Genomic DNA, 15,782 nt, shown 5'->3' on the forward strand with positions numbered 1-15,782 from the left:
CACACTTGGAAAAACACCATTACAAGTGGAAGGCAACGACAATGCTTAATGCAGTTCACATTCTTGGCGTGAGATAAAACTACCACGGGCACGCCATCGTGCCTTATAAATTATTGCTTTATATGTGTCGCACGACATGCAATAAAAGTAAGTTTGATATGTTAAAATAAAAGAAAAAGACAGCTAATATATTAATGACACATGCAAGTTTCATGTGCGCATTGGTGCAAAACTAAATTTAAGAAATTTAATAGATCGCGTGCCAGCTGAGTACATCAGAGCGTGAGAAAAAAAAAGCAGGAATGCGCCGCGACTTCATAGTCGCGGCGCATTGCTGCTTTTTTTTTTTTTTTTTTTGTCCAAACAGCTATACCCACCAAATATGGCGGTAAATAGCGGTCGAAATTTTGTTGTCACCACCCTAAAACAGCGTTGGATGTACGCTCCCTATCAATGCTAATCGCATACCGTCGACAGTCATCGTGAGATGTGTTCTGCCGGTGGTTTAATGCGATTCTTGCCATTGTGACAGCAGTTTTTACAGCGGAGCTGGTTTACGCTAGCTTCCAGCGGATCGCTGCGTGCGTAGACCGAGCGCGTAGACGAAAAACTATCATCATCAGCAATGACTCGAGCGTCGTCGTCTTCTTCCACAGCCGGCTGGTTGGCGCCCCTCGGCGCAACCGCGCGAACGCGCTCGTGCCACTGCTCGCGCTCCAAAAAAAAAAAAACTGAAAATAGCCAACGAGTGCATCTCATTGGCTGGTGACGTCACGCACCGCATATGCACGTTATCTCAGTTGCGCTCCGGCAGTGTGATAGGTAGGCCGCGTGACGTACGTTGTCGCAACAGTTTACGTTCTTCCCGGGACGTCCAAGGGAGACCTGGAGAACTTTATGATTGACGCCTTTGGTTGGACCACGCCTACCGACTCCACTCCCATCGTAATTCTGGGTGATTTCAACGTACACCTGTCTCGACCAGACGGAAAGTGGTTTTTGGCGTTTCTGTTGGAAAGGTTCGGCATTCAGTGCTATACAAACATTGGTGGGCCTACCACACCTCATCGGTCCTGCATAGACTTGATGTTCGCGAAGAACCTTTCCAGCGTCGTTACAGAACTCATGGCCGTCTACCATAGCGACCACAAAGCTATAGTCACCTTAGTGACAAAATAATAAAGACCCTAGAAAATGAAAATTCATGCCGTACGTGTCTTTATTTAAATCAATATAGTTTATCACCATAGATATACAGCTCCGCTGGTCATCCACAGAGTGGAATGACACTGAAGTTTTGGGGGGGTGCCGATCCCGAAGGTAGTCCAGTAAAAGATGTGAGCCAATCCCGAAGGTAGCGCAGTGCGTATGGGTCGTCCACGTGCGTATATGCCATTGGTCATGTGCCTCTCTTCAATGAACCTCTTCGACGCCAACTTTGGTATGCACCACTGAGTGTGTGTCCCTGCGGCCACTGGATAAGTGCCATTGAGTATGTGTTGGCTCTTCAACTAACCTGTTTGACACCAACTTGGGTTATGTGCTTACTTCACGGTGGCGCCGCCAGAAGGCGCAGCATGTTTAGTGGGAGGCGGAGTTCCGCTGCAGTACACGCCTGATACATCACGCGTTTCCGCTATTCGCATACTTAATAGTCATCCTAGGCCAGTTCTTCCAGGAATTTCCCAGGTGTATAGCACACACCCATTTTCGGGGATTGACCGTTGCGTACCTAGACTTGACGGCAGCCGCGGAGCGCATCGCACACGTTTCTAAACAGCTCTTCTGCAATTCCCAGGTTTTCACCGTGGACTAACAAGCAAATGCGGAGCGTACAACGTTTGCGGAACTGCCATTCTCTTGTGCCAAACCACGCCGACATCGCCCGGACCAGAGGCCTTTCTTCTTTGAAATTGGCGCGGCAAGAAGTTGGACACTGACGTGTGCATTCCCTGCCGGCGTGGATCAACAATCTTGATCATTTCGTGGGGCGTTTCCCATCACTTGACGGCAGCCGCGGAGCGCATCGCACACGTTTCTAAACAGCTCTTCTGCAATTCCCAGGTTTTCACCGTGGACTAACAAGCAAATGCGGAGCGTACAACGTTTGCGGAACTGCCATTCTCTTGTGCCAAACCACGCCGACATCGCCCGGACCAGAGGCCTTTCTTCTTTGAAATTGGCGCGGCAAGAAGTTGGACACTGACGTGTGCATTCCCTGCCGGCGTGGATCAACAATCTTGATCATTTCGTGGGGCGTTTCCCATCACTTGACGGCAGCCGCGGAGCGCATCGCACACGTTTCTAAACAGCTCTTCTGCAATTCCCAGGTTGGTTGCTTTCCCCTCTTTTCTTTTTTTCTTTTTCTTTTTTTTTCTTTTTTTTTCTTTCTTTCTTTCTTTTTTTTTCTTGCTCCGCTGCTGCCGTCGAGGTGTATCAAACGGTTGACCGTTTTAATGTGTTTTGTGTCTCTTGAAGTGTCGCCATCTTTTCCTTTTTTGTAAGTGCAAGACGTGCGCAATGGGCCGTTGTAATGCTTGCCGTGTTTCGCTGGACGATGCTGACCGGGTTCTGGTTTGCTCTGAGTGCGAGTTTGTTTTTCATGTAGGGGATTGTTCTGGAGTGTCTGAAAAGGCGTTTATTAACAAGCGCGAGACGTCACTGAAGGCGTGGAAATGCTCCTTCTGTAAGCCTGCTGGTGGCAAGAGCCAAGTTTCCGCTGCAAATCAGGCATCTGATAACATCCTTGTAAAGTTGGCAGAAATTGACCGCAAACTAAGTTCTCTTCTCGAGCTTCCGGCCCAGGTTTCATGCATGGAAAAATCTGTTCAGGTCTTGTCTGATCATTTCGACGCTATTCAGCAACGGCTGGATACTCATGATAACGATATAAAAGACGTTAAGAGCCGGTTGGAAAAAATTGAGAAACAGGGCGCAATTCAGCAGCTTTCGCAGCTGGAATCTGATGTTGAGGATCTTCAGAGACGGAGCAGGCGGTTAAATCTGGAAATTCAAGGTGTCACTGAGGATGACGGAGAAGACCTGTTGAGCAAAGTGAATGGAGTCGCTCAAAGATTACAGGTCGCCTTGTTGTGCAGGCAAGATGTCGTAGCCCTACATAGGTTACCTGGAAAGCCCGGGAAGCCGCGAGGAATCATCGTGCGTTTTGCACGCCAGGAATTGGCCGATGCTTGGCTCGCCAACAAACGAAACCTGAGAAACAGTGGTGATAAGGTTTACATAGCTGAAAATCTGACCCTCCGTACAAGAAAGCTTCTCTACTTTGCTAAAGAATGGGCTAAAAGTGCTGGTTATAGGTATGTGTGGTGTTCTAATGGGAAAGTCCTGGTACGTAAAAATAGCGGCGATCCTGCGGTTGTTGTAAAATGCTCTGACGAACTTTCGGCCCTAGCTCATTAATACAGGATACCTTTGAGCTCAATAGAATCATTATGCACCTAGGCTATAAAACAAAGGCAGAATGGTTCTCTACACTATGCGTACAAAAAAGAGGATTAAGCTTTATACATCTAAATGTGCAATCTGCGAATAATAAAGCAACGGAACTGGAAACCTTCTTTTCAGAAATAGGTAACTTGTGCGATGTAGTTATGTTTACTGAAACGTGGTACACTGACGCTAGCAATATTTTTCAGTTACCTAATAAGAAAGCATTCTATTTAAACAGAGAATCACGGCGTGGAGGAGGTGTTTCCTTGTTGGTAAATGAGTCTATATCATGTGATCTATTTAGTAACTTTTCGTGTACGAATGAAAATATTGAGGTGCTATGTGTTGAAACCAATGATACGTTATTTGTTGTTTGTTACCGACCTCCTGATGGCAGTTTGAGTGCTTTTTTCACATTTATGGATAATCTGTTGTCATTTGTTAATGAAAACCGAAAATGCGTAGTTATTGGTGGTGACATGAATATTGATATGGGTTCTGAAAATGCAGCGACACACGAGTTTGTAAACACATTTGTCCAGAATGGTTGCATTAATGCCATAGAATCAGCAACTAGGGTTACAGCTGCAAGTGAAACGACGCTTGATCTCTTTTTGACAAGTTATCCCTCCTTCCTGTATTAGCAGTTGTGTCTTGGCGCATTGCATTAGTGATCACATGCCAATTTGTATGTACGTTGAAAGTGCAAATATTGCGATACGCAGAAACGAATCTGACATATTATATCAGGACATTAGTGAACAAACACTGCGGGCATTTCAGGCAGAACTAAGCGAGGTTAACTGGGATAATATCCTTCAGGAAAATAATGCGGAAATGGCTTACACTAAGTTTATCACAATGTTTGTTGATGTTTATTCAAAACACTTCGTCTACAAAAAACGGAAGCATAAAAATTTCAGAAAGCCTTGGCTAACAAAATACCTGTTTAAGAAAATAAAGAAGCGTGACCAGCTTTATGGTAAATTTGTAAAATACCGTGACCCTGCTGACCTGAAGGTTTTTAAAGAGTACAGAAATAAACTAACCAAAGAGTTACGAAAAGCAAAAGATGCTTATTATTTCCAAATGTTTTCTTCATGCTCACAGAGCGATAAACTTTGGAATAAGCTGAATTTTGTATTGGGGCGACAAAGAAGGAGCGAGCCTATAGAAAGAATTGCTTACAAAGGACAGCAGTTATCACAGCAGGAAATGGTTGAACAGTTTAATAAACATTTTGTGTATCGCGATACCTACGTTACTTCTGCAAAACTTCCGGACCTTACTTTCCCTCCAAATCAGAACACGCTCTTTTTCCAGCCTACAGATGTTCATGAAGTGCACACAGTATTTTCTAGTCTTAAAAATTCGTCAAGCATTGATCCTGATGGGATGCAAATGACACCCGTAAAATTTGTGCTACATGAGATCGCTGAGCTACTTGTACACATATACAACTTGTGCATCGCAACCGGTGTTTTTCCTGCAAAGATGAAGACTGCGAGAGTAACAGTACTCCATAAGAAAGGCAGCAGGTTAGACATAAATAATTACCGGCCCATATCCGTTCTCCCTATCTTTTCCAAAGCTTTAGAGAAAATAATATTTGTACGTTTAAACTCATTTTGTAACAAGCACCACTTAATTAGCGAATCTCAGTATGGGTTTCAAAAAGACAAGTCTACTGAGTTAGCTCTACTGCATCAAAAAGAATATATTCTTAACAATTTCGAAAACAAGCTCCTCACTCTCGGTCTGTTTGTAGATTTCAGCAAAGCGTTTGATTATATTAGCCACAATATTCTTTTTCATAAGCTCAATCGTTATGGAGTTAGAGGACTTCCTCTCGAATTTCTTAAGTCGTATCTTCAAAATAGACGCCAATATGTACAGATAAATAACTTCAGGTCCCAAGAAAGATTTATACTTTCTGGAGTACCTCAAGGCAGCATTCTGGGTCCTTTGCTTTTTAATCTCTATGTTAACGATATTGTAAATATTTATTTCAACGCAAAATTTATAATTTACGCAGACGACACCAGCATATTTCTAACGTCACGTTCTTACACCGAGCTTATCACAATATCAAATGAAGTGCTCCTGAATCTTAGCACATGGTCAAAGCAAAACTGTTTATGTGTCAATTCAACCAAAACTAAAGCTATAATTTTCCGTCCCAAAGGAAGCGCCTCCCATTTGCTACATGGAATTGCGTATAATAATGCTCAGATTGAAGTTGTAGAAAGCATCAAAATCCTAGGCGTCCATTTTTCTTCATCACTACTATGGAATGACCATGTAAACTTTGTAACGCAAAAACTGAGTCAGATAACAGGTATAATAAGCCGTAACCGATACCTTCTTCCTACATCAGTTAAAGTACTCTTATATAACGCCTTATTCGCTTCTCATATCAATTATTGTCACCTCGTATGGGGCACTACAATTGATACGAATTTAAACAAATTATTTTTATTACAGAAAAGGATAGTACGCGTCCTCGCAAATGTCCGGTACGATGCACACACCAAACACTTATTTGACAAGTTTAAAATTATCACAGTGCACGAAACTTATAGGCGTCGACTTTTGCAGAAGTTCTATCACATGAACAGGAAAAATGATCTATCCCTTGTTAAATTATCTTGTTTAGAAGAACGCGTCCCCTCACGTTTCACAAGAAACACAGAACCCTGGACAGTGCACCGTTTCAGAACTAATTACAGCTCACAAATGCTAAAAAACAACTTACCAAGGCTTTTAAATGCTTACAGCAAATCTGGAATTGATATATGTGCACTTACTCCATCCGAATTTTCTCGACTTAATCAGCAGGACTAACATTCATGTTTATACGGTCAGCTATTTGGGGAGTGGAGATTAGTTCAGTGTACAGCTTCTCGTATGCATTTACATTATATATATGTGTGTATATATATATATTTTTTTCTTCTGTGATGTGTGAAACGTTGCGTAACTGATCTACGCGCAATTGCTCACTTTTCACTTAGTACTTCTCATGCATTCTTGGAAATTGTGTATTTTTATGTTGTCAAAAACACGCGGCAGCTCCGCGTTGCCCATGTCTTGTGACCATAGGGGGCAGGGTGTTTCTTCAAGCTGCACTTGCAGCTTTTCTTCCCTGTCTCCCCCGATCTGTTGGAAATAAATAAAGATATAAAGATAAAGATATAAAGATAAAGTTGCGTATACCCAATGGTCCAAGTGGTCTATTTGGGCACAAACCCAGTGGTCTAAGTTGTATAGTGTGAAAGAGGTTAGATGCAAACATACCGCGAAGTGGGTAAAGTTCCTAAAGAATTCTAATTGCATTAAACAAAGAGAAAATAGACGGTTTCTTGCTATTTTAATTCAGACGTAGCAAGACACACAGATGACTGCAAAAGGGAGGAGGAGAGAAAGACATCCCAACAAGAGGCCAAGGACTAAGTCTGCGCGGCAGGTTGAAGCTTTCACAAGTTAGAATGCACTGTGAATGCGAAGCATTGTTTGGCTTTTACCAGGTATTTTGTGGTAGGTAAGTTAGTCCCTGTGTCGCTTCGCTTGAGGCCATTTAAATAAAAAAAAATGGGCGGCGCATACGTCATTTAATTGGAGATGTTTGGCGACGTTAATGCAATTATCAATCTTTCCTGTGACAGGTGTGCGATTGGTGGGGATAAGTTTCACATGTTGTTATTACTATGATTATTATTATGAAAGTAACGAGACAGAGTTTACGTACACGTGCAGCGTGCTTATTAAAGAGCTTGACGTACAATCTTTAATTGTTCTATACACATACACACCCAGTGCCACATAACCAGTGAGCCAAGTTGCCTACTATAGACCGGACAGTTGCCAGCAGCAATTAAGTTGTCTGTTCGGGCACATGCCCAGGGTCCCATGTTGTCAGATGGGCAAGACGGCAGCTAGAACGCACCTAGTGGCCCAAGCTAGTAGACAGCTTGAGTCATTGGGTGTGTGAAAGAGATCAAGTACGGACAAACAAACATACCACAAAGTTGTTCAAGTTCCCAAAGAACGACCTTATCACACAACTTCCCTCCTGGCAGCTCGCGCTCTGAGGCACTACGCAACATTCCACCGCCTTCGGTATCGGCCCACGTGGTAACGCTAGTAATCTTTTTTTTTTCTTTTTTTTTTAAGCCGGAGTACAAAAAATTCAGGAGAGACACCGAAGACTGCTTACGTCTGGGAATGCAAAAGCGTTTTAATCGCTTAGGTGAAATGTTTTCGATTTATGTTTTCGCCCTATGTTTTCGACATGTCCGTGTCTTGTGTAGACTCAGCACCGATGAAATCCGAAGAGCAAGTGACGCGCGGGAGGCAGCGACGTGACGTGTGCAATGACGCACGCACTATATAGGCACGCCTCATTGTATACACTCACGATTTGGCGTCGAGAGTGCATCACAGTGGACACAGCACCGATGAAATCCGAAGAGCAAGTGACACGTTGGAGGCAGTGACGGAGGCAGTTACGTGACTTGGGAAATGGCGCGCGCACTAGGCACAACCGCGGTGGAGCTCAATAAATAAATAAATAAAGCACAACCGTGGAGCTACGGCGGCGTCGGGGAAGCGTGGTCGTCTGTCGCAACCCGGAGGCCCGGGTTCGATTCCCACCGAGACTGAAGTGTGCCAAATTTTCTTCTCAATTGCATTAATTGATTTTGTTAACACAAACCTGCCTGATAAAATTTGACGTGAATCCGCGCACTTCTGACGAGTTTTTACTCTTAGCGCCGTCGGCCATTTTCGGTACCATCTTTCGGTCACGCCGCCGACGACAAGGCCGGCTTTTAGCGTGATGGGGCATATAATGCTTTCGCATTAAGAAAGCAATCCTCATGCCTCCGTCGCTTTGCTGCTAACGTCACACACATGCTGGCATCACACTCGCGCTACACAAACAGGTTGTTCCATCTCGTAACACTTTGCTGAACCTCAAACGAAGTTGGATAGCCAGCTACCTGCAAAATTCTTCGCGTAACACTGATTTCGAAGTGCTTAGAATCTGCATACCATTTTTTATCAGGTGTTTCCGGTCGAATAAGAGTGCCTCAATAGCAGCGGCCACGGTAAGACGTTCAAAACAACTGGCACAAGAAACTTTTGAGGGGAATTTTTAAAGTACTTTATTAATCCATATGCGAGGTTTTCATATATGATGTACCAGACCGTACCGTGCTAAACAGATACGTATATTATGTTCGTTGTATACAGGTGAACTGTATTTCGTTAATGACGCAATACGCGACATAAGCGTAAAAACAGTAAGTGTTGCAGTAGGGATCATTGCAGCTAATGACGACGGCGGGTGCCCCTTCTGGTTGCTCGTGGAATCAGTTTGTCCCTGCCGGTGGTTTCGAGTCGATAATCTGCGATATGAAAACAACGAAATAGTATCACCGAGAATAAATGGTGTTAGTATCTAAAACAAATGTGCATGCTCAAATTCAGCAATTAAACAACCAAATTCACAACTTTAGAATCCATATTAACAACGAAAGGTATGCCACTGTTTTGGCTGACCTGCCGAAACTTTCTCGCGCTGTCAAAAGTTCGATGTCGATACTACAGGCACTGGGAGTAACTGCGCAAAACATACCTGATCACGATTTTTTTAAAGCAGGCATAAAATACCACCGACTGGGAAGAGGAATGAAAAGGACAACGCAAACCTCAACTAAGTTTCAAACTATGACCACTCGTGTTCACTTCCGAAAAAAGACGGCAGACTTGTATGACCTTGAACAATCACAACCCAATTTCCACCGAAGCTTTATGTTTCGAGCGATTGCAATAAAAATGTGAGTTGCTTGTAATTGAATCACACTTTGAAACGTTGGCCCTATTTGACTAGTGCGTTTGAAACCTTTCCAACATATATAACGACTTCGGACACTTGGTAAATAAATTTTACAATTTAAGTAATTCATCACCACTCACGTTATTTCGCGAGAAAATTGGCCATAAAGTTTCTCCCATTTTTGCTAAATGCGATCTTGGTGGCGCTTACAGTACTCCTAGAGCAGCAGGTTAAATGCAGCGTTGTGCCTAAGACACGCTTATAAGCCTGCATACGTAATTTACGGCTAAAGCTGTAATTTGTTCACATACTTCGAACTTCGTTTATGGTAGAGTGACATTTGCTAACACTTGTTTCAGAATTTTCAGCAAAAGCTTTATTTCATCCACATGCAGTTAACTTCGCGCACATATTTGACATGGTGGTTCGCCCACTGTTGATAAGTTTGATCTTGGTGGCATTTGTAGTTAAGCCCCGGCTGCGTGCAAAATTTCGCGCCGCTCGTAAAAGTCCATCATATACGCTCAGGATCGCTTGAAAACGCAATTTGTTGCGCATGCCGTGATTAACCAAAACACTTTCAATTTCGCCTGCACATTACCCATAACGGGCTCGTTATTTTCGCAAATATGTGAACTTTGAGTAGCGTAGAGTTCTCGCGGGACACTGAGAAACAGCATAAAATGCTCACGTAACGCTTTCGAGATTCGAGCATATGCTTAAGAACTTTTTTTTTTACAAACTGTGTATTTATTTCAAAGGCATTCCACTTCACACACAAAATTTCCTCCCATTTTTAAACATGTTTGTTCAATTTGATGTTGGTGGAGTTTTTAGTTCTCTCACAGCAGCGCGCTAAATTTTGCGCTACTCGTAAAACACTCATGACACTCTAGAGCACTTGCATGCATAATTTATTTCAAAGCCCACATTTAACCCACAGACTTTGCACTTTACCTACATATCACCCATTACCTGGCCCTTACTTTCCTCAAACATAAACAAGGTGCATTACTTAGTTCACAGAGCTAGGGCACCGGGCGAACCTCCTATAACGCATGGAAATAGCAAAAAAAAAAAAGGAATGTTCAAGAATAATTTTTAAAACACCTAATGAAGTGACAAACGTTAACATTTTGCCACACATTGCACTAAACATTCCCCCTATTTGTACTAAATATAAATTATGTGTAGCGCAGAGTTCTATCGGGACATTGGGAAACGTAGCCGATAACGGCAGCGTGACACTTGCAAACACTTGCTTAAATTTTTTTCCAGGTACTGTGTTTAATGCATACGCATTTGACTTCGCATACGAATCCGCCATATAGGTCCCCCCATTTTGCTACATTTGATTTTTGTGGCACATGTAGTTATGCCATGCCAGCGGGCTAAATTCTGCGCCACTCGTAAAGCACACTCATAACGCACTTGCTTACGTAATTTATTGTGAGTGCAGCAATTAACCCACATATTTAGAACTTTGGGTACACATTATCCATTTAGAACTTTGGGTACACATTATCCATATCTTGGTCCTCAATTTCACGAAATAAACAAGGTGCATTTTCTAGTTCACGAACGATACCGGAGAAATCAACCACGAATCTCGTATATGACACATGAAAATAAGAAAAAATGGGGAAAAATAAAATAAAAATGAGGGTTCAGTAATTCTTTGCAACGCTTCGATTTAAGCCAGGAACGCGAAAGTTTTGTCACATATTACATTTAACGTTCCCATCGTTTTCGCCGCAATGGAAGTTGGTATCTTATGCAGTTGCTTTAGGACATTGTGAAACATTGTGATAACTGCAGTATGACCCTCTGGAACGCTTGATTAAGTAACTTCTTACAAAGGCTGCAATTAAGATACACAGGCGAAACAATTATCGTTCGTCACGCACAACATGTTTCCATTTACAACGAGATATAAACACTGATTTGCACAGTTCACCGAAGAGACCTGAGAACAACAACTACATGCCACCTATAACGTATAAAAATTGCGAGAAGATGAGTATTCAGTAATTATTTTCAAAGCACATGATTAACCTAGACACTTAAACTTTCGATACACGTCACCCTAGTGTGGTCCCAATTTGCTTCAAATATTAAATCTCTGCCATTTATGGCAATCCCGAAGAAATGGAAAAGCTTTTTAAGCGTTTCATATAACGCTTCTAAACAGGCCGAAAACTATACCCCGAATTGACACCGACATTTCAAAATTTGCCTGCCTATTTCCGCTAACATTCCTCACATTTCTTCAAAATATAGATTTCGTGAGTGATTTAGTATTTTTCATAAAGTTGTGAAAACTGGTATATAATATTTTGAGTGCTTCTAGTCGCATTTACAGCATCGCTGTTACCAATTGAGCATACCGATTCGCAATCGCACGCCGATTCGATTGAGCACACCGATTGGGCAATGACAATCCTTCCTTAGGATAATCGAAGGCTGACCTTGCACACGTTCTACCACGCACACGCACGTGTGCTTCCAGCTTTTACCACTTTTAATACTCGGCGTTTGTGCGGTCCTTAACGTTCCTCTTATATGCATGTTATTTGTATTTATTTATTATATTTCGAAATACTGCAAGCCAATGATTTGGCTCGAGCAGGAGGGGCTTCGTGTAAAATACAAAAGTATAGAATCAAACAACGCAAGAGATGAACACAAGATACAATACATATCATAAAGAAAATTAAAAACCGTATCATGAAAATTGTTTAACAAATGTGGTCATCAAAAGGGAAAAACACAATACACATGTGGTGGGAATGCCTAACGAAATAGCCAGAAGCGTAAAATAACTAGTGTGGCTAGAGATTCGAAACGCGGCAGTGTATTTCATTAACGAAATCATCAGAGGTAAATATGCTAGGTGGCAAATAAGTCCCCTCCGCAACCGTGCGCGGGAAGAAACTATATCGAAATGCGTTAGCGCGAGCGAAGATTGTTGCTAAAGAATGTTCATGACTGTGTCGCGTTGTCCTCGTTCACACTAGGCCGACACGACACCGATTTTGGTCTGCCGACTGCTGGCGACAGCGTTTTCGTTCCTTTAAACCGTTGGCCACGGCGTTTTCCGTCCTGTAAACTGCTGTCGCCAACAGTCGGCAGAGAAGAATCTCTGTCTTGTTGGCCTAGTGAGCGTTACAGTTTTTGGTAGAGCTAAACTAAGTTAATATTTCCTGAAATGCAGTTAATTGTGAAGTAATGAAAGGCGACTAACTTTTCTTCTGGCTTCCAACGGCGTTATATATTTCAGCTTTCTGCCGTTCTAATTAGGTCACCGGATACCTGTATCCCCGAAAACTTCGTCAGCCCGAGTTTCTCGCCCGCAACTCGAGCCTGAATGGCAAGTGGCGCCATGTTTCGAACGTTGAGCGAGACAATGAGTTCCCTTCCACTCGAGCCACTGGTCAGTCCGCGGCAGCAGCGAGCTACTGGACCGGTACCACTGACCTGCCTGACTGCGGTGATGCGCGCGAAAGGCTCGCCCGGGTCGCAGACACCTCGGTAGTCCTCGAGGTCCGCGTGGTAGAGCGCCACGCACACGGCAGGGTACTCGTCCAGGACCAACGTCATCTGGGCATGCGCAGTTCCCGTCACTGCTTATCAACACTTTCGTATTTACACTGCATAAATGTATGCCTATACGATAAGGTGTTTCACGTGACTATATAGAAGCAAAGTTTAAATGTAGACTGGTACACCTTAGACGAATTAGACAAATGATTTATTATGCTAGTCAGACATTTTTTAACTGCTTTCAGGTGGCTGATTAGGTAAGTTTAATTATGTTCACTTTTAAATGTTTGTTTTAAGGCGTAGGACATATTTGAAAAAATAGTTGTACATTAGTGTAATCGGAAACAATTTGGAAATATCCGACGAACTTTTTATATATTTTTTTCCATTACGATATATTATTAACGTGGTTCTTTCTCCCGGGCTCTGAAAAAAGACTGCGAAGTATGAACCTTTAGAAGTAGCTGCGCTCTTGTGCGCCTGGATAGCAGGGCTCTCAATAGTGTTTCTAAGCAACGAAACCCGCGTGCATATCGTAAAAGAGAAAAAGCGATTGGCCACGGCGTTCAGAATACATCAGCACCTTGATTGTGACGATCGAAATCCACCATAGTCCGAAAATAACAGGCTGGCCAGCGGCCGCTAAACGCGGATGCAAACGCACTCGTTGGCTTTCTTTACGACCAGCATGTAGGCTTGGTAATTTGAAAACACGATTGAGAGTGGTGCCATCCAGACGCGGAAGAGCGCAGCTCCATCGGCTTTTCTGTTTTTTGTTTCATCGCGCATGTTTTACAGAGAAGCTATTATAGGCTAGGTTCTAGGAGACTGCATCCGTAGAAAACCGGAAGTGTAGTGTACAACAATTTCAGACACGTCGCGCCACCTCGTGGAGTCGGTTGGCGGTGTTTTCAAACTTACGATTGTAAAAAAGTGTGCATTATACCGCGGTTTTCGCCGGATCTTACGTTTGCTTGTTCATTACGTGACGTAGATCACCCTGGCGACCACATGAACGCGTTAGCGCTTGCGTGCTAACGCGCTTACGTGGTCAAAAACAGTTCTGATTATGAGACACGCCGTAGTGGAGGGCTCCGGATTAATTTTCAACACCTAGGGTTCTTTAAGGTGCACTACAACGCAAGCACATGGGCGTTCTCGCATTTCGCCTCCATCGAAATGCGGCCGCCGCGGACCGGGATTCGATCCCGCGACCACGCGTGCTCAGCAGCGCAGCGCCTATAGCCACTGAGCCACCGCGATTGGCGTAGCCGTCTTTAATAAAACACTTTGACGGTACGGTGATCGTGACTGTGCACGTTCCCCCTGCAACGCCTACGAAAGACATCGAAACGTTCGTGATAGGCATGTTCGGTTGGGTGATGCCCAACGACGATCTGCCCATTATCATCGTGGGGGCAATATTCACTACACCAGACCCACCATAGTCACAGCTTCGCTGGCTTCCATCTTCAGAGTAGTAGAAGGGCTCTGAATTTTTTTAGAGCCCGGGCAAAAGAACCGCGTTAAGTATAGCATAATGGAAACAACTTTGTGTTTCTGAGCACGCTATACCACATTTCAACTATGACATATGCCCTAAAACGAATATTTAGATGGCTTGTTTTTTTTTTTTTTTTTTTTAATTCTTGCACTGTATAGATCCAGGATCAAGTAGCAAATAGATCAAACGTCCACTTTGAAGCATTAAACAAGGCAAACAGCGTTCACGAAGTTGTGCCCGTGATTGCGCCCAACTATAGCATCATGTACGCATGCACCAACAAGACCAACAGGAAGCTCGCTCAAAGCATATGCGCTAAGTATACTGGGCGGATACGAACGCTGTATCAAGGGTGTCGCGATGCACTATCCGCTAACGCTGTCACCTGCACCAGTCTTAAGAACAACGAAGAAAAGAAGAACGTAGTACTGGGGCGTTATAACGTAAAATGATTCCAAACTGTTTTGATTCCAATATCTGTAATCAGCCTCCACGATTGGTCAAAACATCTTCGGGCCACTCCCAACTTCGCCTGTCTGTCACGCGACGCCACGAAAACCGCGATAGCTCCCCATCTGTTATAACGTGTACACACTGATTATGCATGATTAAATCGCACAAAACCGCATTCCTGATTCGACGCCTTTTCACCATTAGCCCTCTGCTATTGGTCCAATATTTTCTGGCTACACCCACTTCGCCTGTCTGTCACGCGACCTCACAAAACCGCGAAAACTCACCACGTCAAAGTGATGTGTACACGAAAAAATGAATTAATATGCGGAACAAAACTGAAATTTTTTCCTGAATAGCCAGAGACTACCCGTTCCGAAAGGAATATAAGATGGCTGCCCGCCGATCGCTCAGGCCCTCGCTACTCGCACCTGCCGGTGAGCATGTATTTAGCGCATGATAAACCTTTTTGCGTGGCAGTAAAACGTTATCGAGTCCTTTCGGCATGCATACGACATCGCTCTGCCAACTGTTACTTGCTGAGGATCCGTTTTAGCGGCATTCTTACGAGGTTGCACACCGCCGCGATTTTCGACCAGCCACCGCAAGCTAAGTAAGGCGAAGCGGACCAATCGGAGAAGCCGGCAACATCCTCTTCATGCGGTTATCTATTTTCACTGTGCTGGCTCGGCCCCATCGAAACCCTCTCCACTAGAGCATGCTCCTCGCCTCTTGTCAGCCAATTAGATAAGAAAAACCCCTGAGTGTGGACAATGTTATTGGTTTTGAAAGCGAACAAAGGGGTCCTATAAACGTGGAGAGTGTTTGATTGGGTTGTTCAGACAACGCTGCGGGTCACCGCCCGATGCTTGCGTCGGTGGTTACGTAAATTTGACGTCCGGAGTTTGGAATCAAAACAGTTTGGAATCATTTTACGTTATAGCGCCCCTGTAGAGATGTTGAGGCTAACGCAGCTCCTGAATTCTGGTAAGG

Source organism: Dermacentor silvarum, chromosome 3, assembly GCF_013339745.2.
Source record: "Dermacentor silvarum isolate Dsil-2018 chromosome 3, BIME_Dsil_1.4, whole genome shotgun sequence".
In the NCBI taxonomy this organism is placed as follows: domain Eukaryota; kingdom Metazoa; phylum Arthropoda; class Arachnida; order Ixodida; family Ixodidae; genus Dermacentor; species Dermacentor silvarum.